Source organism: Herpailurus yagouaroundi, unplaced genomic scaffold (assembly GCF_014898765.1).
Source record: "Herpailurus yagouaroundi ecotype Mexico unplaced genomic scaffold, PumYag 355, whole genome shotgun sequence".
Classification (NCBI taxonomy): Eukaryota; Metazoa; Chordata; class Mammalia; order Carnivora; family Felidae; genus Herpailurus; species Herpailurus yagouaroundi.
Genome location: NW_024412572.1, coordinates 5,104,354 through 5,112,937, shown reverse-complemented (window position 1 = coordinate 5,112,937; position 8,584 = coordinate 5,104,354). Strand labels below are relative to the sequence as shown.

At 43.3% G+C, this 8,584-nt stretch overlaps 1 long non-coding RNA gene across 1 annotated transcript; it reads right to left on the bottom strand.

Annotated features, from left to right (window-relative positions):
• Positions 1-959: 959 nt before the first annotated feature.
• LOC121022007 (uncharacterized) lies at positions 960-6,486 on the bottom strand. Its single transcript, XR_005786774.1, has 2 exons — positions 6,307-6,486; positions 960-1,626 (listed from the first exon to the last, which is right to left on the bottom strand). It is a non-coding gene; the product is annotated as an uncharacterized LOC121022007 (long non-coding RNA).
• Between the last annotated feature and the right edge of the window lie 2,098 nt (positions 6,487-8,584).

The following is an 8,584-nucleotide window of genomic DNA, read 5'->3' as shown; positions in this document are numbered from 1 at the left end:
AGTACAGACAGCTGAACAAATATATAAATAACATGCAAAATGACACTTAAATATTCACAGCTTGAATTTTTTAGTCTGTGTAGCACATGGGACTAGTCCTCCTTCATCTTCCTGAAGTTTTCTAGAGACTCTGCTTCTGTAGCTGGGGCATAGGCTTTCCAGGTATCCAAGGTCACATACTAGGGAGGAAGAGAAACCTTTGGATAAACGTGAATTTTCCTGGAGAATTTATGTTAAAATTTATTTTGGGGGAATAACGGATGAGGTTTTTAATATTTTCAAAAGTGTAACATCTGTATATGCTTATTATAGAAAAATTTGATTGATATAAACTATTAAGACCATAAAATCATCTGAAATTGTAGCCATCTGAGATAATCATCATATTATTTTGGTAAACACCATTTCAGTTGTGTGTGTGTGTGTGTGTGTGTGTGTGTGTGTGTGTGTGTGTGTGTTTGTAACCAGGTTTACTTTGTTTTAGAATATATTCTAGTCATCTTTTTATGTCAATGGATTTAATAGTATATTGTATCATTTTTTATATATAAAGTATGGATGTACTACAATCTGTTCAATCAACCCCCTACCCCCTATTGATGGATGTTTGGGATGTTTTCTTTCTTTTTTTTTTTTTTTAAACATTTATTTACTATTGAGAGACAGAGAGACACAGAGCATGAGCAGGAGAGCGGCAGAGACAGGGGGAGACACAGAATCCGAAACAGGCTCCAGGCTCTGAGCTGTCAGCACAGAGCCTGACGCGGGGCCTGAACTCACAAACTGCAAGATCGTGACCTGAGCCGAAGTCGGTCACTTAACCAACTGAGCCACCCAGGCGCCCCAGGGATGTTTTCAATAAACAAAAGTATTTCTAACATGGTTATGAAAACTTTTATCACATATATCTTTGCCTACCTATTCAACTATTTCTGTGTGGTAAATATCTAGGAATGGAATAACAGAAAATGCCATTTTTTTTTATTTTGCAAATAGACGTACACACATACAGAAGTATATACACAAATATATATATAATGAAATGCATGGGAAAAGTTGGTAGAATATGTTTCAGCTGTACAGTCATTACCTTTTGGCAGAGGCCTAGGGTTGGAGGTGTAGTTAAATAGGAATTTGATCAAACCTATCGTGTTGGTTTTTCACAAGGAGAAAATATCAGGTAGCTTAAACTTAGTTAAAACTAAAGTGACAATAACAACGACAACACAAGGGCAAGATAAAGTAGTTATCAGTTGACAATCACATATCATTGGAAATAAAACTGTCTTCTTTCTTCTGCTGAAGAAAAATTCAAGGGAAATAACAGAAGAATAGAAATAAGATATATAAATTGCAAACTGCTGAAAGAAAAAAAAAGGAAACACAACACCTAACATTTGGATTAATCCAACAAAAGTAAGGAATCAGAGGAGGAATAGAAACAACAAGAAATTATAGTGGGGTGCTTGTGGCTCAGTCGGTTGAGTGCCCAACTCTTGATTTGGGCTCAGGTCACAATCCCAGGGGTCAAGCTTGGTGGGGTGAAGTCCACACTCAGTGCTGAGCCTCCTTGAGATTCTCTCTCTCTCTCCTCCTGCCCTTCTCCTCTGCTTATGTTCTCTCTTTCTAAAATTAAAAAAAAAAAGTATAGTAAATAAAAGTTTCAAGTATATGGACATAATAAGTTCAAACACTCCAATCCTCACAATTTCATGTGATTTGGTTGAAGTCTGAAGTCTCCATTAAAAGGTAGCAACTCTCACACTGGGTAACAAAATAAAATTCAGTTAAATGTTGTTTAGAGGGTCCAAATGTACAAATTTCCAGTTATAAATAAAAAAGCCATGGGGATGTAATGTATAGCATAATTAATACTTGGTTGCATATTTGAAAGTTGCTAAGAAAGTAGATCTTAAAATTTCTCATCACAAGAAAAAGTTTTTTTCTAACTATGTTAGGTGACAGGTATTAACTAGACTTCTTGTGTGATTGTTTAGCAATATATACAAATAATGAATCATTATGTTATATATCTGAAACAAATAGAATGTTATAATGTCAATTGTACCTCAATTAAAAATGTGATATATGCAGGCATTTTTTAATGACATGGGGACTCTCAAACAAGTTGTAAGAAGGAGACTTCTGTACCCCACCTTTTTCTTGTTATTAGGGATACTTTGAGGACAAAATGTTGAAAATTCAACTAAAAAAAGATTTTTGATGCCTTGAATTGGCCTCTTATTCTCCCCCATCCCCATCCTTTGCTCTTAACCAAAGAAATAAATCCAATTTCAATAAAGATAGAATGCTCTAATGAGGCCTTCTGGTTTCCCTCAGCCATAAGGCTGGTCCTCTGGGTGGGTGACCTGTATGAGGTCCCATGCTTCAAAGGGACCTGCACTTCATTTAATACTTGGTGGTTGCTGTCTTGAAATTCTTAATACTTTTCAAACAAGAGGCCCCACATTTTCATGGGTCACATAAACTAGGTAGCTGATCCTGAAGATAGGCTTCTATCTAGCAGAACCGGGTCCTTGATATTTCTGCCAATTACTTAGCAGTTAAGGCTAAGTAGATTAAGGATTGTGACATTTTGTTGACCCCACAGAAATTTCCATCATGTGTATCTTCAGAATAATCTTACTTTTTCTGCAGGGATGGGGTTGGTGTTTGAATTTGGGGGAAGAATGTGGGCCACATTCTTAATATTCTTTTGTGAGCTGGCCTCACCTTAACCTCTTGACACTCTCAGACTCATTCTACCCTCTCCAGCCGTATCACTTCATGCAGTTCAGCACACAAAACTTGTTCTTCCTTCCACACATTTGCCCAAGTGGCTCCCATTACTTGGAAGCCTTTCTTACCCTGTATACTTGGTAAACTTCTACTCAACCTTCAAAGCTTGTTTTAGTATCACCCCCTCTAGGAAGCCCTCCTTGGCCTCTCTAGGTAGAACTAAGTGCCTTGCCTTTATTGCTCTCATATCTCCAGTAAGAACTTAATCATGGAGCTGGAATTATTTTCTTATACATTTCTTTTCCACTGGGGATTGGTGATTTCCAACCTTTTTTTTTTATATAGTTTTATTAATTTTACCGTGTGTGGCACACTTGAAGGCATTAAAATACTAAAAACACATTAAACAAATTGAGCAGTTACTGCTGTAGTATAACTGGGTCTTGCAGTGACTATGAAAGCATCCAGGGTTATCACACTATCATTTGGTCTCCCTCTAATACTAGTGGGCTGTTATGAATACCTGTGGTTCTTGTATATCTCATATGGAACATTTTCTTATGTTCCAATAACCACCAAGTTGGCTAGATTTTACATTTTGCATCTTCTGTCATAGCCAGCTTACTCCACTCTCCACTGTCATGTGACATTTTAGGGCTGTGTTCCATTTGACGGACATTGCTAACATGCATTTTGCATTAGAGCAAAAGTATGCGTTAGACAGTGATTGAAATTTGATGTCTTGTCGTGACCGTCAGGATCCATTGTACGGATTGTTCACTGTACCAGAGTGCTTGAATGAAAAGGCAAAGGGAGACCAACAGCCAGCTATAATCTGCTCACTGATGAGGTTGTTGGGGTGACAGTGTGGTTTGCGGGGTACGGAGCTGACAAACAGGAAAGAATTCTTGAAGACATCTTTGGTGCAAAACGGTGGTTTTATTAAAGCACAGGGATAGGACTTGTGGGCAGGAAGAGCTGCCCAGGATCATGAAGAGAGACTGGTTATATACTATGGAGTTGGGAGAGGTAAAGTCCAGGGGAAGTTTCCAGGGGGATTTTCTTATGCTAAAGAAGACTCCCAGGATAGTAGAGGCCTAACTATTGTCAAGCTAAGGTTGTTTTTCCCTCTAGCAAAGCATTAGTATTCAGACCAGAGGGAGTTCCTGGAGAAACTTTTTATTCTGCCAGCCTCAAGTATTTGTCAATGGACTGCAGGTTATAAGAACATTTAGTTCTATCTGCCATTTCCTTCTGCCTTCTTTTCCCACATCACTATGGAGGGGTGATGGTGGGGCTCCTGGAAAAGGAGTCTATAGGTTTCTAGAGATTAAGCTATTTAAAAAAATTTTTTATAATGATTAAGAAAAATTTTAATGCTTATTTTTGAAGGAGAGAGAGACAGAGAGACAGAGAGTGAGCGGAGAGGGGCAGAGAGAGAAGGAGACACAGAATCTGAAGCAGTCTCCAGTCTCTGAGCTGTCAGCACAGAACCCAACGTGGGGCTCAAACTCAAACTCACGAGCTGTGAGATCATGACCTGAGCTGAAGTCAGATGCTTAACCAACTGAGCCACCTAGGCACCACTGGAGATTAGCCTATTGATAAGACTGCCTTTTTTCAGGGCGCCTGGGTGGCGCAGTCGGTTAAGCATCCGACTTCAGCCAGGTCACGATCTCGCGGTCCGTGAGTTCGAGCCCCACGTCGGGCTCTGGGCTGATGGCTCAGAGCCTGGAGCCTGTTTCCGATTCTGTGTCTCCCTCTCTCTCTGCCCCTCGCCCGTTCATGCTCTCTCTCTCTGTCCCAAAAATAAATAAACGTTGAGAAAAAAAATTAAAAAAAAAAAAAAGATTGCCTTTTTTCTTGTGACTTACTAATACATTTGTAGGTAGATGGAGACTCAGGTCCAGCAGGACTATGATCTCTACCAGTTAACCATTTGTTTTTCCCCTTTCCTTTGTTCTTGGTCAGCCAGGAGTACCCCAGGAATATTACCTTGGGGTGGGGGTGGGGTGTTTGTGGCTGTCAGCTTGCCTTAGGCTCCCTCATCACTCACCAGACTGTGTGCCCGCCAGACTGCACCTGCCCAGAAGGGGTCCTGCAAAAGGTGCCATTTGGACTTAATGGGTGCTCTGGTTAAGGACACCCCATGGTGGTCCAGCAGGTCAGTGGGGACTGCTGGAAAGCAAGGACTTCATTCTATTCATCTTTACTTCTCCAGCACGTAGCACAGTGATGGACAATAACAGACTGTTATAAATGTGGAATAAATTATAAAGCAATCAGGGGCGCCTGGGTGGCGCAGTCGGTTAAGCGTCCGACTTCAGCCAGGTCACGATCTCGCGGTCTGTGAGTTCGAGCCCCGCGTCAGGCTCTGGGCTGATGGCTCAGAGCCTGGAGCCTGTTTCCGATTCTGTGTCTCCTTCTCTCTCTGCCCCTCCCCCATTCATGCTCTGTCTCTCTCTGTCCCAAAAATAAATAAACGTTGAAAAAAAAATTAAAAAAAAATTATAAAGCAATCAAGAGACTCTGCTGATAGCATGCAGTATGATTTGGGTTTAGTCTAAAACACTGTTAACATGAATTTCCCAAATCTGGTCAGCTGGGGCAGTGGCTCTAAAATGCACGGGATATGCTGGGGTGATGTGAAGTTACAGCTACCCTGCCCCAGCCCCCAGGCATCATGCACAGCCCTGGATCCTCCCCTCCTTGCTGAAATCCACCAAAATCCTTGGGGGTATGTCAAGCATTTAGTGATCATTCATGAGGTGCTCTGCCTCTGAAAGAGGCTGGGAACCACTGCACCCGTGCATACACTTCTTACCAAACAGGGATGCCGGCAGTCTGTCTCCTGCCCCATTTCCTACCGGGCACACAGGCACACGTGTGATGAGCACCACTTTAGAAATTAGCACTTGCTGGGGTGCCTGGGTGGCTCAGTCAGTTGAGTGTCCAACTTTGGCTCAGGTCTTGATCTCCCGGTTCGTGAGTTTGAGCCTTACGTCAGGCTCTGTGCTGACAGCTTAGAGCCTGGAGCCTGCTTTGGATTCTGTGTCTCCCTCTCTCTCTCTGCCCCTCCCCACACATCCTCTGTCCCTCTCTCAAAAATAACAATAAACGTTAAAAAAAAAAACCTAGCAGTTGCTGAGAATTTTAAAAATTTAGAGCTGGAAGATGGCTTAAAGGTTGTCTAGTGTGGTATCATTTTCCATCAGGAGAGGGATGTGATACCACCCAGTTGGTGTTGGTAGAACAGCAGCTAGAGCCCGGTTAGGACTACCTCCCTCCTGCAAGTCATGTGTATGCCCCTCTTCCTTCCTTTCATCCAGGTCCATAGCAGCTCCCTCTGCCACCTCCCCTCCCCTTCCAGGAGCTGCTCTCCTTAGCCGTTCCCCAATCCTACTATCAGATATGAGAGAGCCCACCCAGGAGAGGTGAGAATAGGCAATGGCAAAAAAAGGTTTATCTTCTCTTCTTACCTAGAGCTGGCCTGGGCCTCTCTCTGCAGATGTCACATTGTCACTGCTGGGTTTTGTGCTAATGAAGAGTGCTTTTGGCAGTACTCACAGGTTAGAGGCTGGGGGCAGGTGGAAGGTTGGCTGAGTGAGGAGACTAGAGGTATAGTCCTGTGAGCAACTTGGATCTGACTTTATGTCAAGTGCAGCATCCAGAAACAAAATCCACATGATTTCTTCAATGACGTTATTCCTACCACATTCCTCATCTTATCTCAAGGGTTTGTTTATGAGACCTGGAGGGGAGAAATATCAGGGGCTAGCAGGCAGGATTTGTAAAGAAGTCTTTTGGGAGCCCTGCATGCGGTCTGGCCCTGCCCCAGGGTCCGCGTCCATAGGGGATCAGGCAGGGGGTAGGGCTTTTCCTTCATTATCTCAGCCACTCTGTTCCCAGTCTGGCCTGGAGGTCTGCCAGTCTGCTCTGGGACCCTCCAAGGATGTCTGGGCAGCAGAGCCCATCTCTGGGGCTCATCTGGGGATTCCATGGCCAGTGTGCTTCCACCCACGTGACAGATGGGGGACACGGAGACTTCCGGAGAGAGGAAACAATTCCCAAAGGTTATAAAAGGAGTGAGATCTTGTGGGACAACCAGACCAGGAAATTCCATGCTCCTTCCTGTCTGGTGCCCTGGCTCCTGAGTCCTACTTGATTTGAGGTGATGCTCTGAGGGTTATCTGCTTGCACTTGGGGTCACAGAGCTTGGAGGCATAGAGTTGGGAGGGAAGGATAAAGGGTAAGAGGGTGAGTCCCTGAGCACATATTTGTTTGAAGAGAGGTAAGAGAGACGAATGAGGTCAGGGGACAGTGGAAGTGTGTCACCCTCCATGGAGGCCCTTGGCCATCTTAAAGCTTCAGTAGAGAGGCTTTCTCTGACCCTCATGATCTAAATGAAAATCCCTCCCTTATTTTCTCTGCTCTTTTCTGTTATAGTTCTTATTACAAATTGTAGCTGTCTATTTCGTTGTGTGTTTTTGTTGTTCAACATCTGTCCAGCCATTAGACTATAAAGTCCATAAAGGCAGGGAACATATTGGCTGTTTGTTTGCTCCAGGGCCCAGCAATGGCTGGTGTATAGCGGGGATACAATAAATATTTGATGAGAGAATGAATATTGTTTTTTTAAGCATTTATGATTCAGCTTGGACAATGATATCAACCAAAATAGCACTGACCATTGTATAGCTCCAACATGTCTCCGAGTACTCCTCATTAAGTACCTGTTTACATAAATATAAATCTTATAAATGAGGTTTTGAATCATCCATGATTTTTTTCCCTAAGCACTGGGGCAGATAAGCAAGGGATTCATGTATTTTTCAACAGACCTGAGTTAATTAAAGGTACAGGTTATTTTAGGTTTTATTATTCCACATATTTACTTTACTGCTTAGTTAATGATCCGGTCTTAGACGTAGTGATTTGTAGTTTGTCTGTCTTACTTTTGTGTAGAAAATGGTGCTGAAGGGGTTTTTACTTTGATCCTTTGATAGGAGTACGTAAAGGTTGTGTCTTTGAGAATCACGAGGGACTAAAAAGCCGGGCCCACTAGGCACAACTTCAGAGGATGCTGTTTGTGTTGTAGTTTAGGCGAAAGGCACCCTTGACGTTGGGTGCAGCCCACACAGCTGCAGGGAGAGCCCCCAGCTTTAGGGTTTGATGGGCATGTGCCCCAGAGTGTCGGCATCACTTGACTGTTCACCCCCCTCTTCTTATTCTTACGCCCTTTCTGTTCTTTCCACAGTATCCAGAATGATCTATTCAAAGCTTAAGTGAGACCATGGCATTGTATAGTTAAAACCGTCCAGTGACATCTTATATTAAGAACAAAACCAAAGTCTCTCTCCTTGGCTTAGCTACGGGGCCCTATGGGATCTGTCCTTGGCCTGCATCTCCTACCTTGTCACCTTCTTCTCTCCCTTGCTCCCTGAGCTCAGGCCCCAGGGGCCTCCTTTCTCTTCCTCATTAAAAATTTTTTAAAAAATAATGTTTATTTAGTTTTGAGAGAGAGAGACAGAGAGAGACACAACAGAGAGAGAGGGAAACACAGAATCCAAGCAGGCTCCAGGTTCTGAGCTGTCAGCACAGAGCCTGATGCAGGTTTCAAACCCACAAACTGTGAGATCATGACCTGGGCTGAAGTCGGTCGCTTAACTGCCTGAGCCACCCAGGCATCTCTTTCTCTTCCTCATTTAGCCAAGCTTGCACCCCCCGGCCCCCCGGCCCCCCCCAACTCAGAGGCTTTACATCTGTTGTGTCCTCTGTGAAGACGGCTCTCTCCCCAGATCTTCACTTACTACTTTCTTCCTGTCATTGTGGTCTCAGCTTAAAT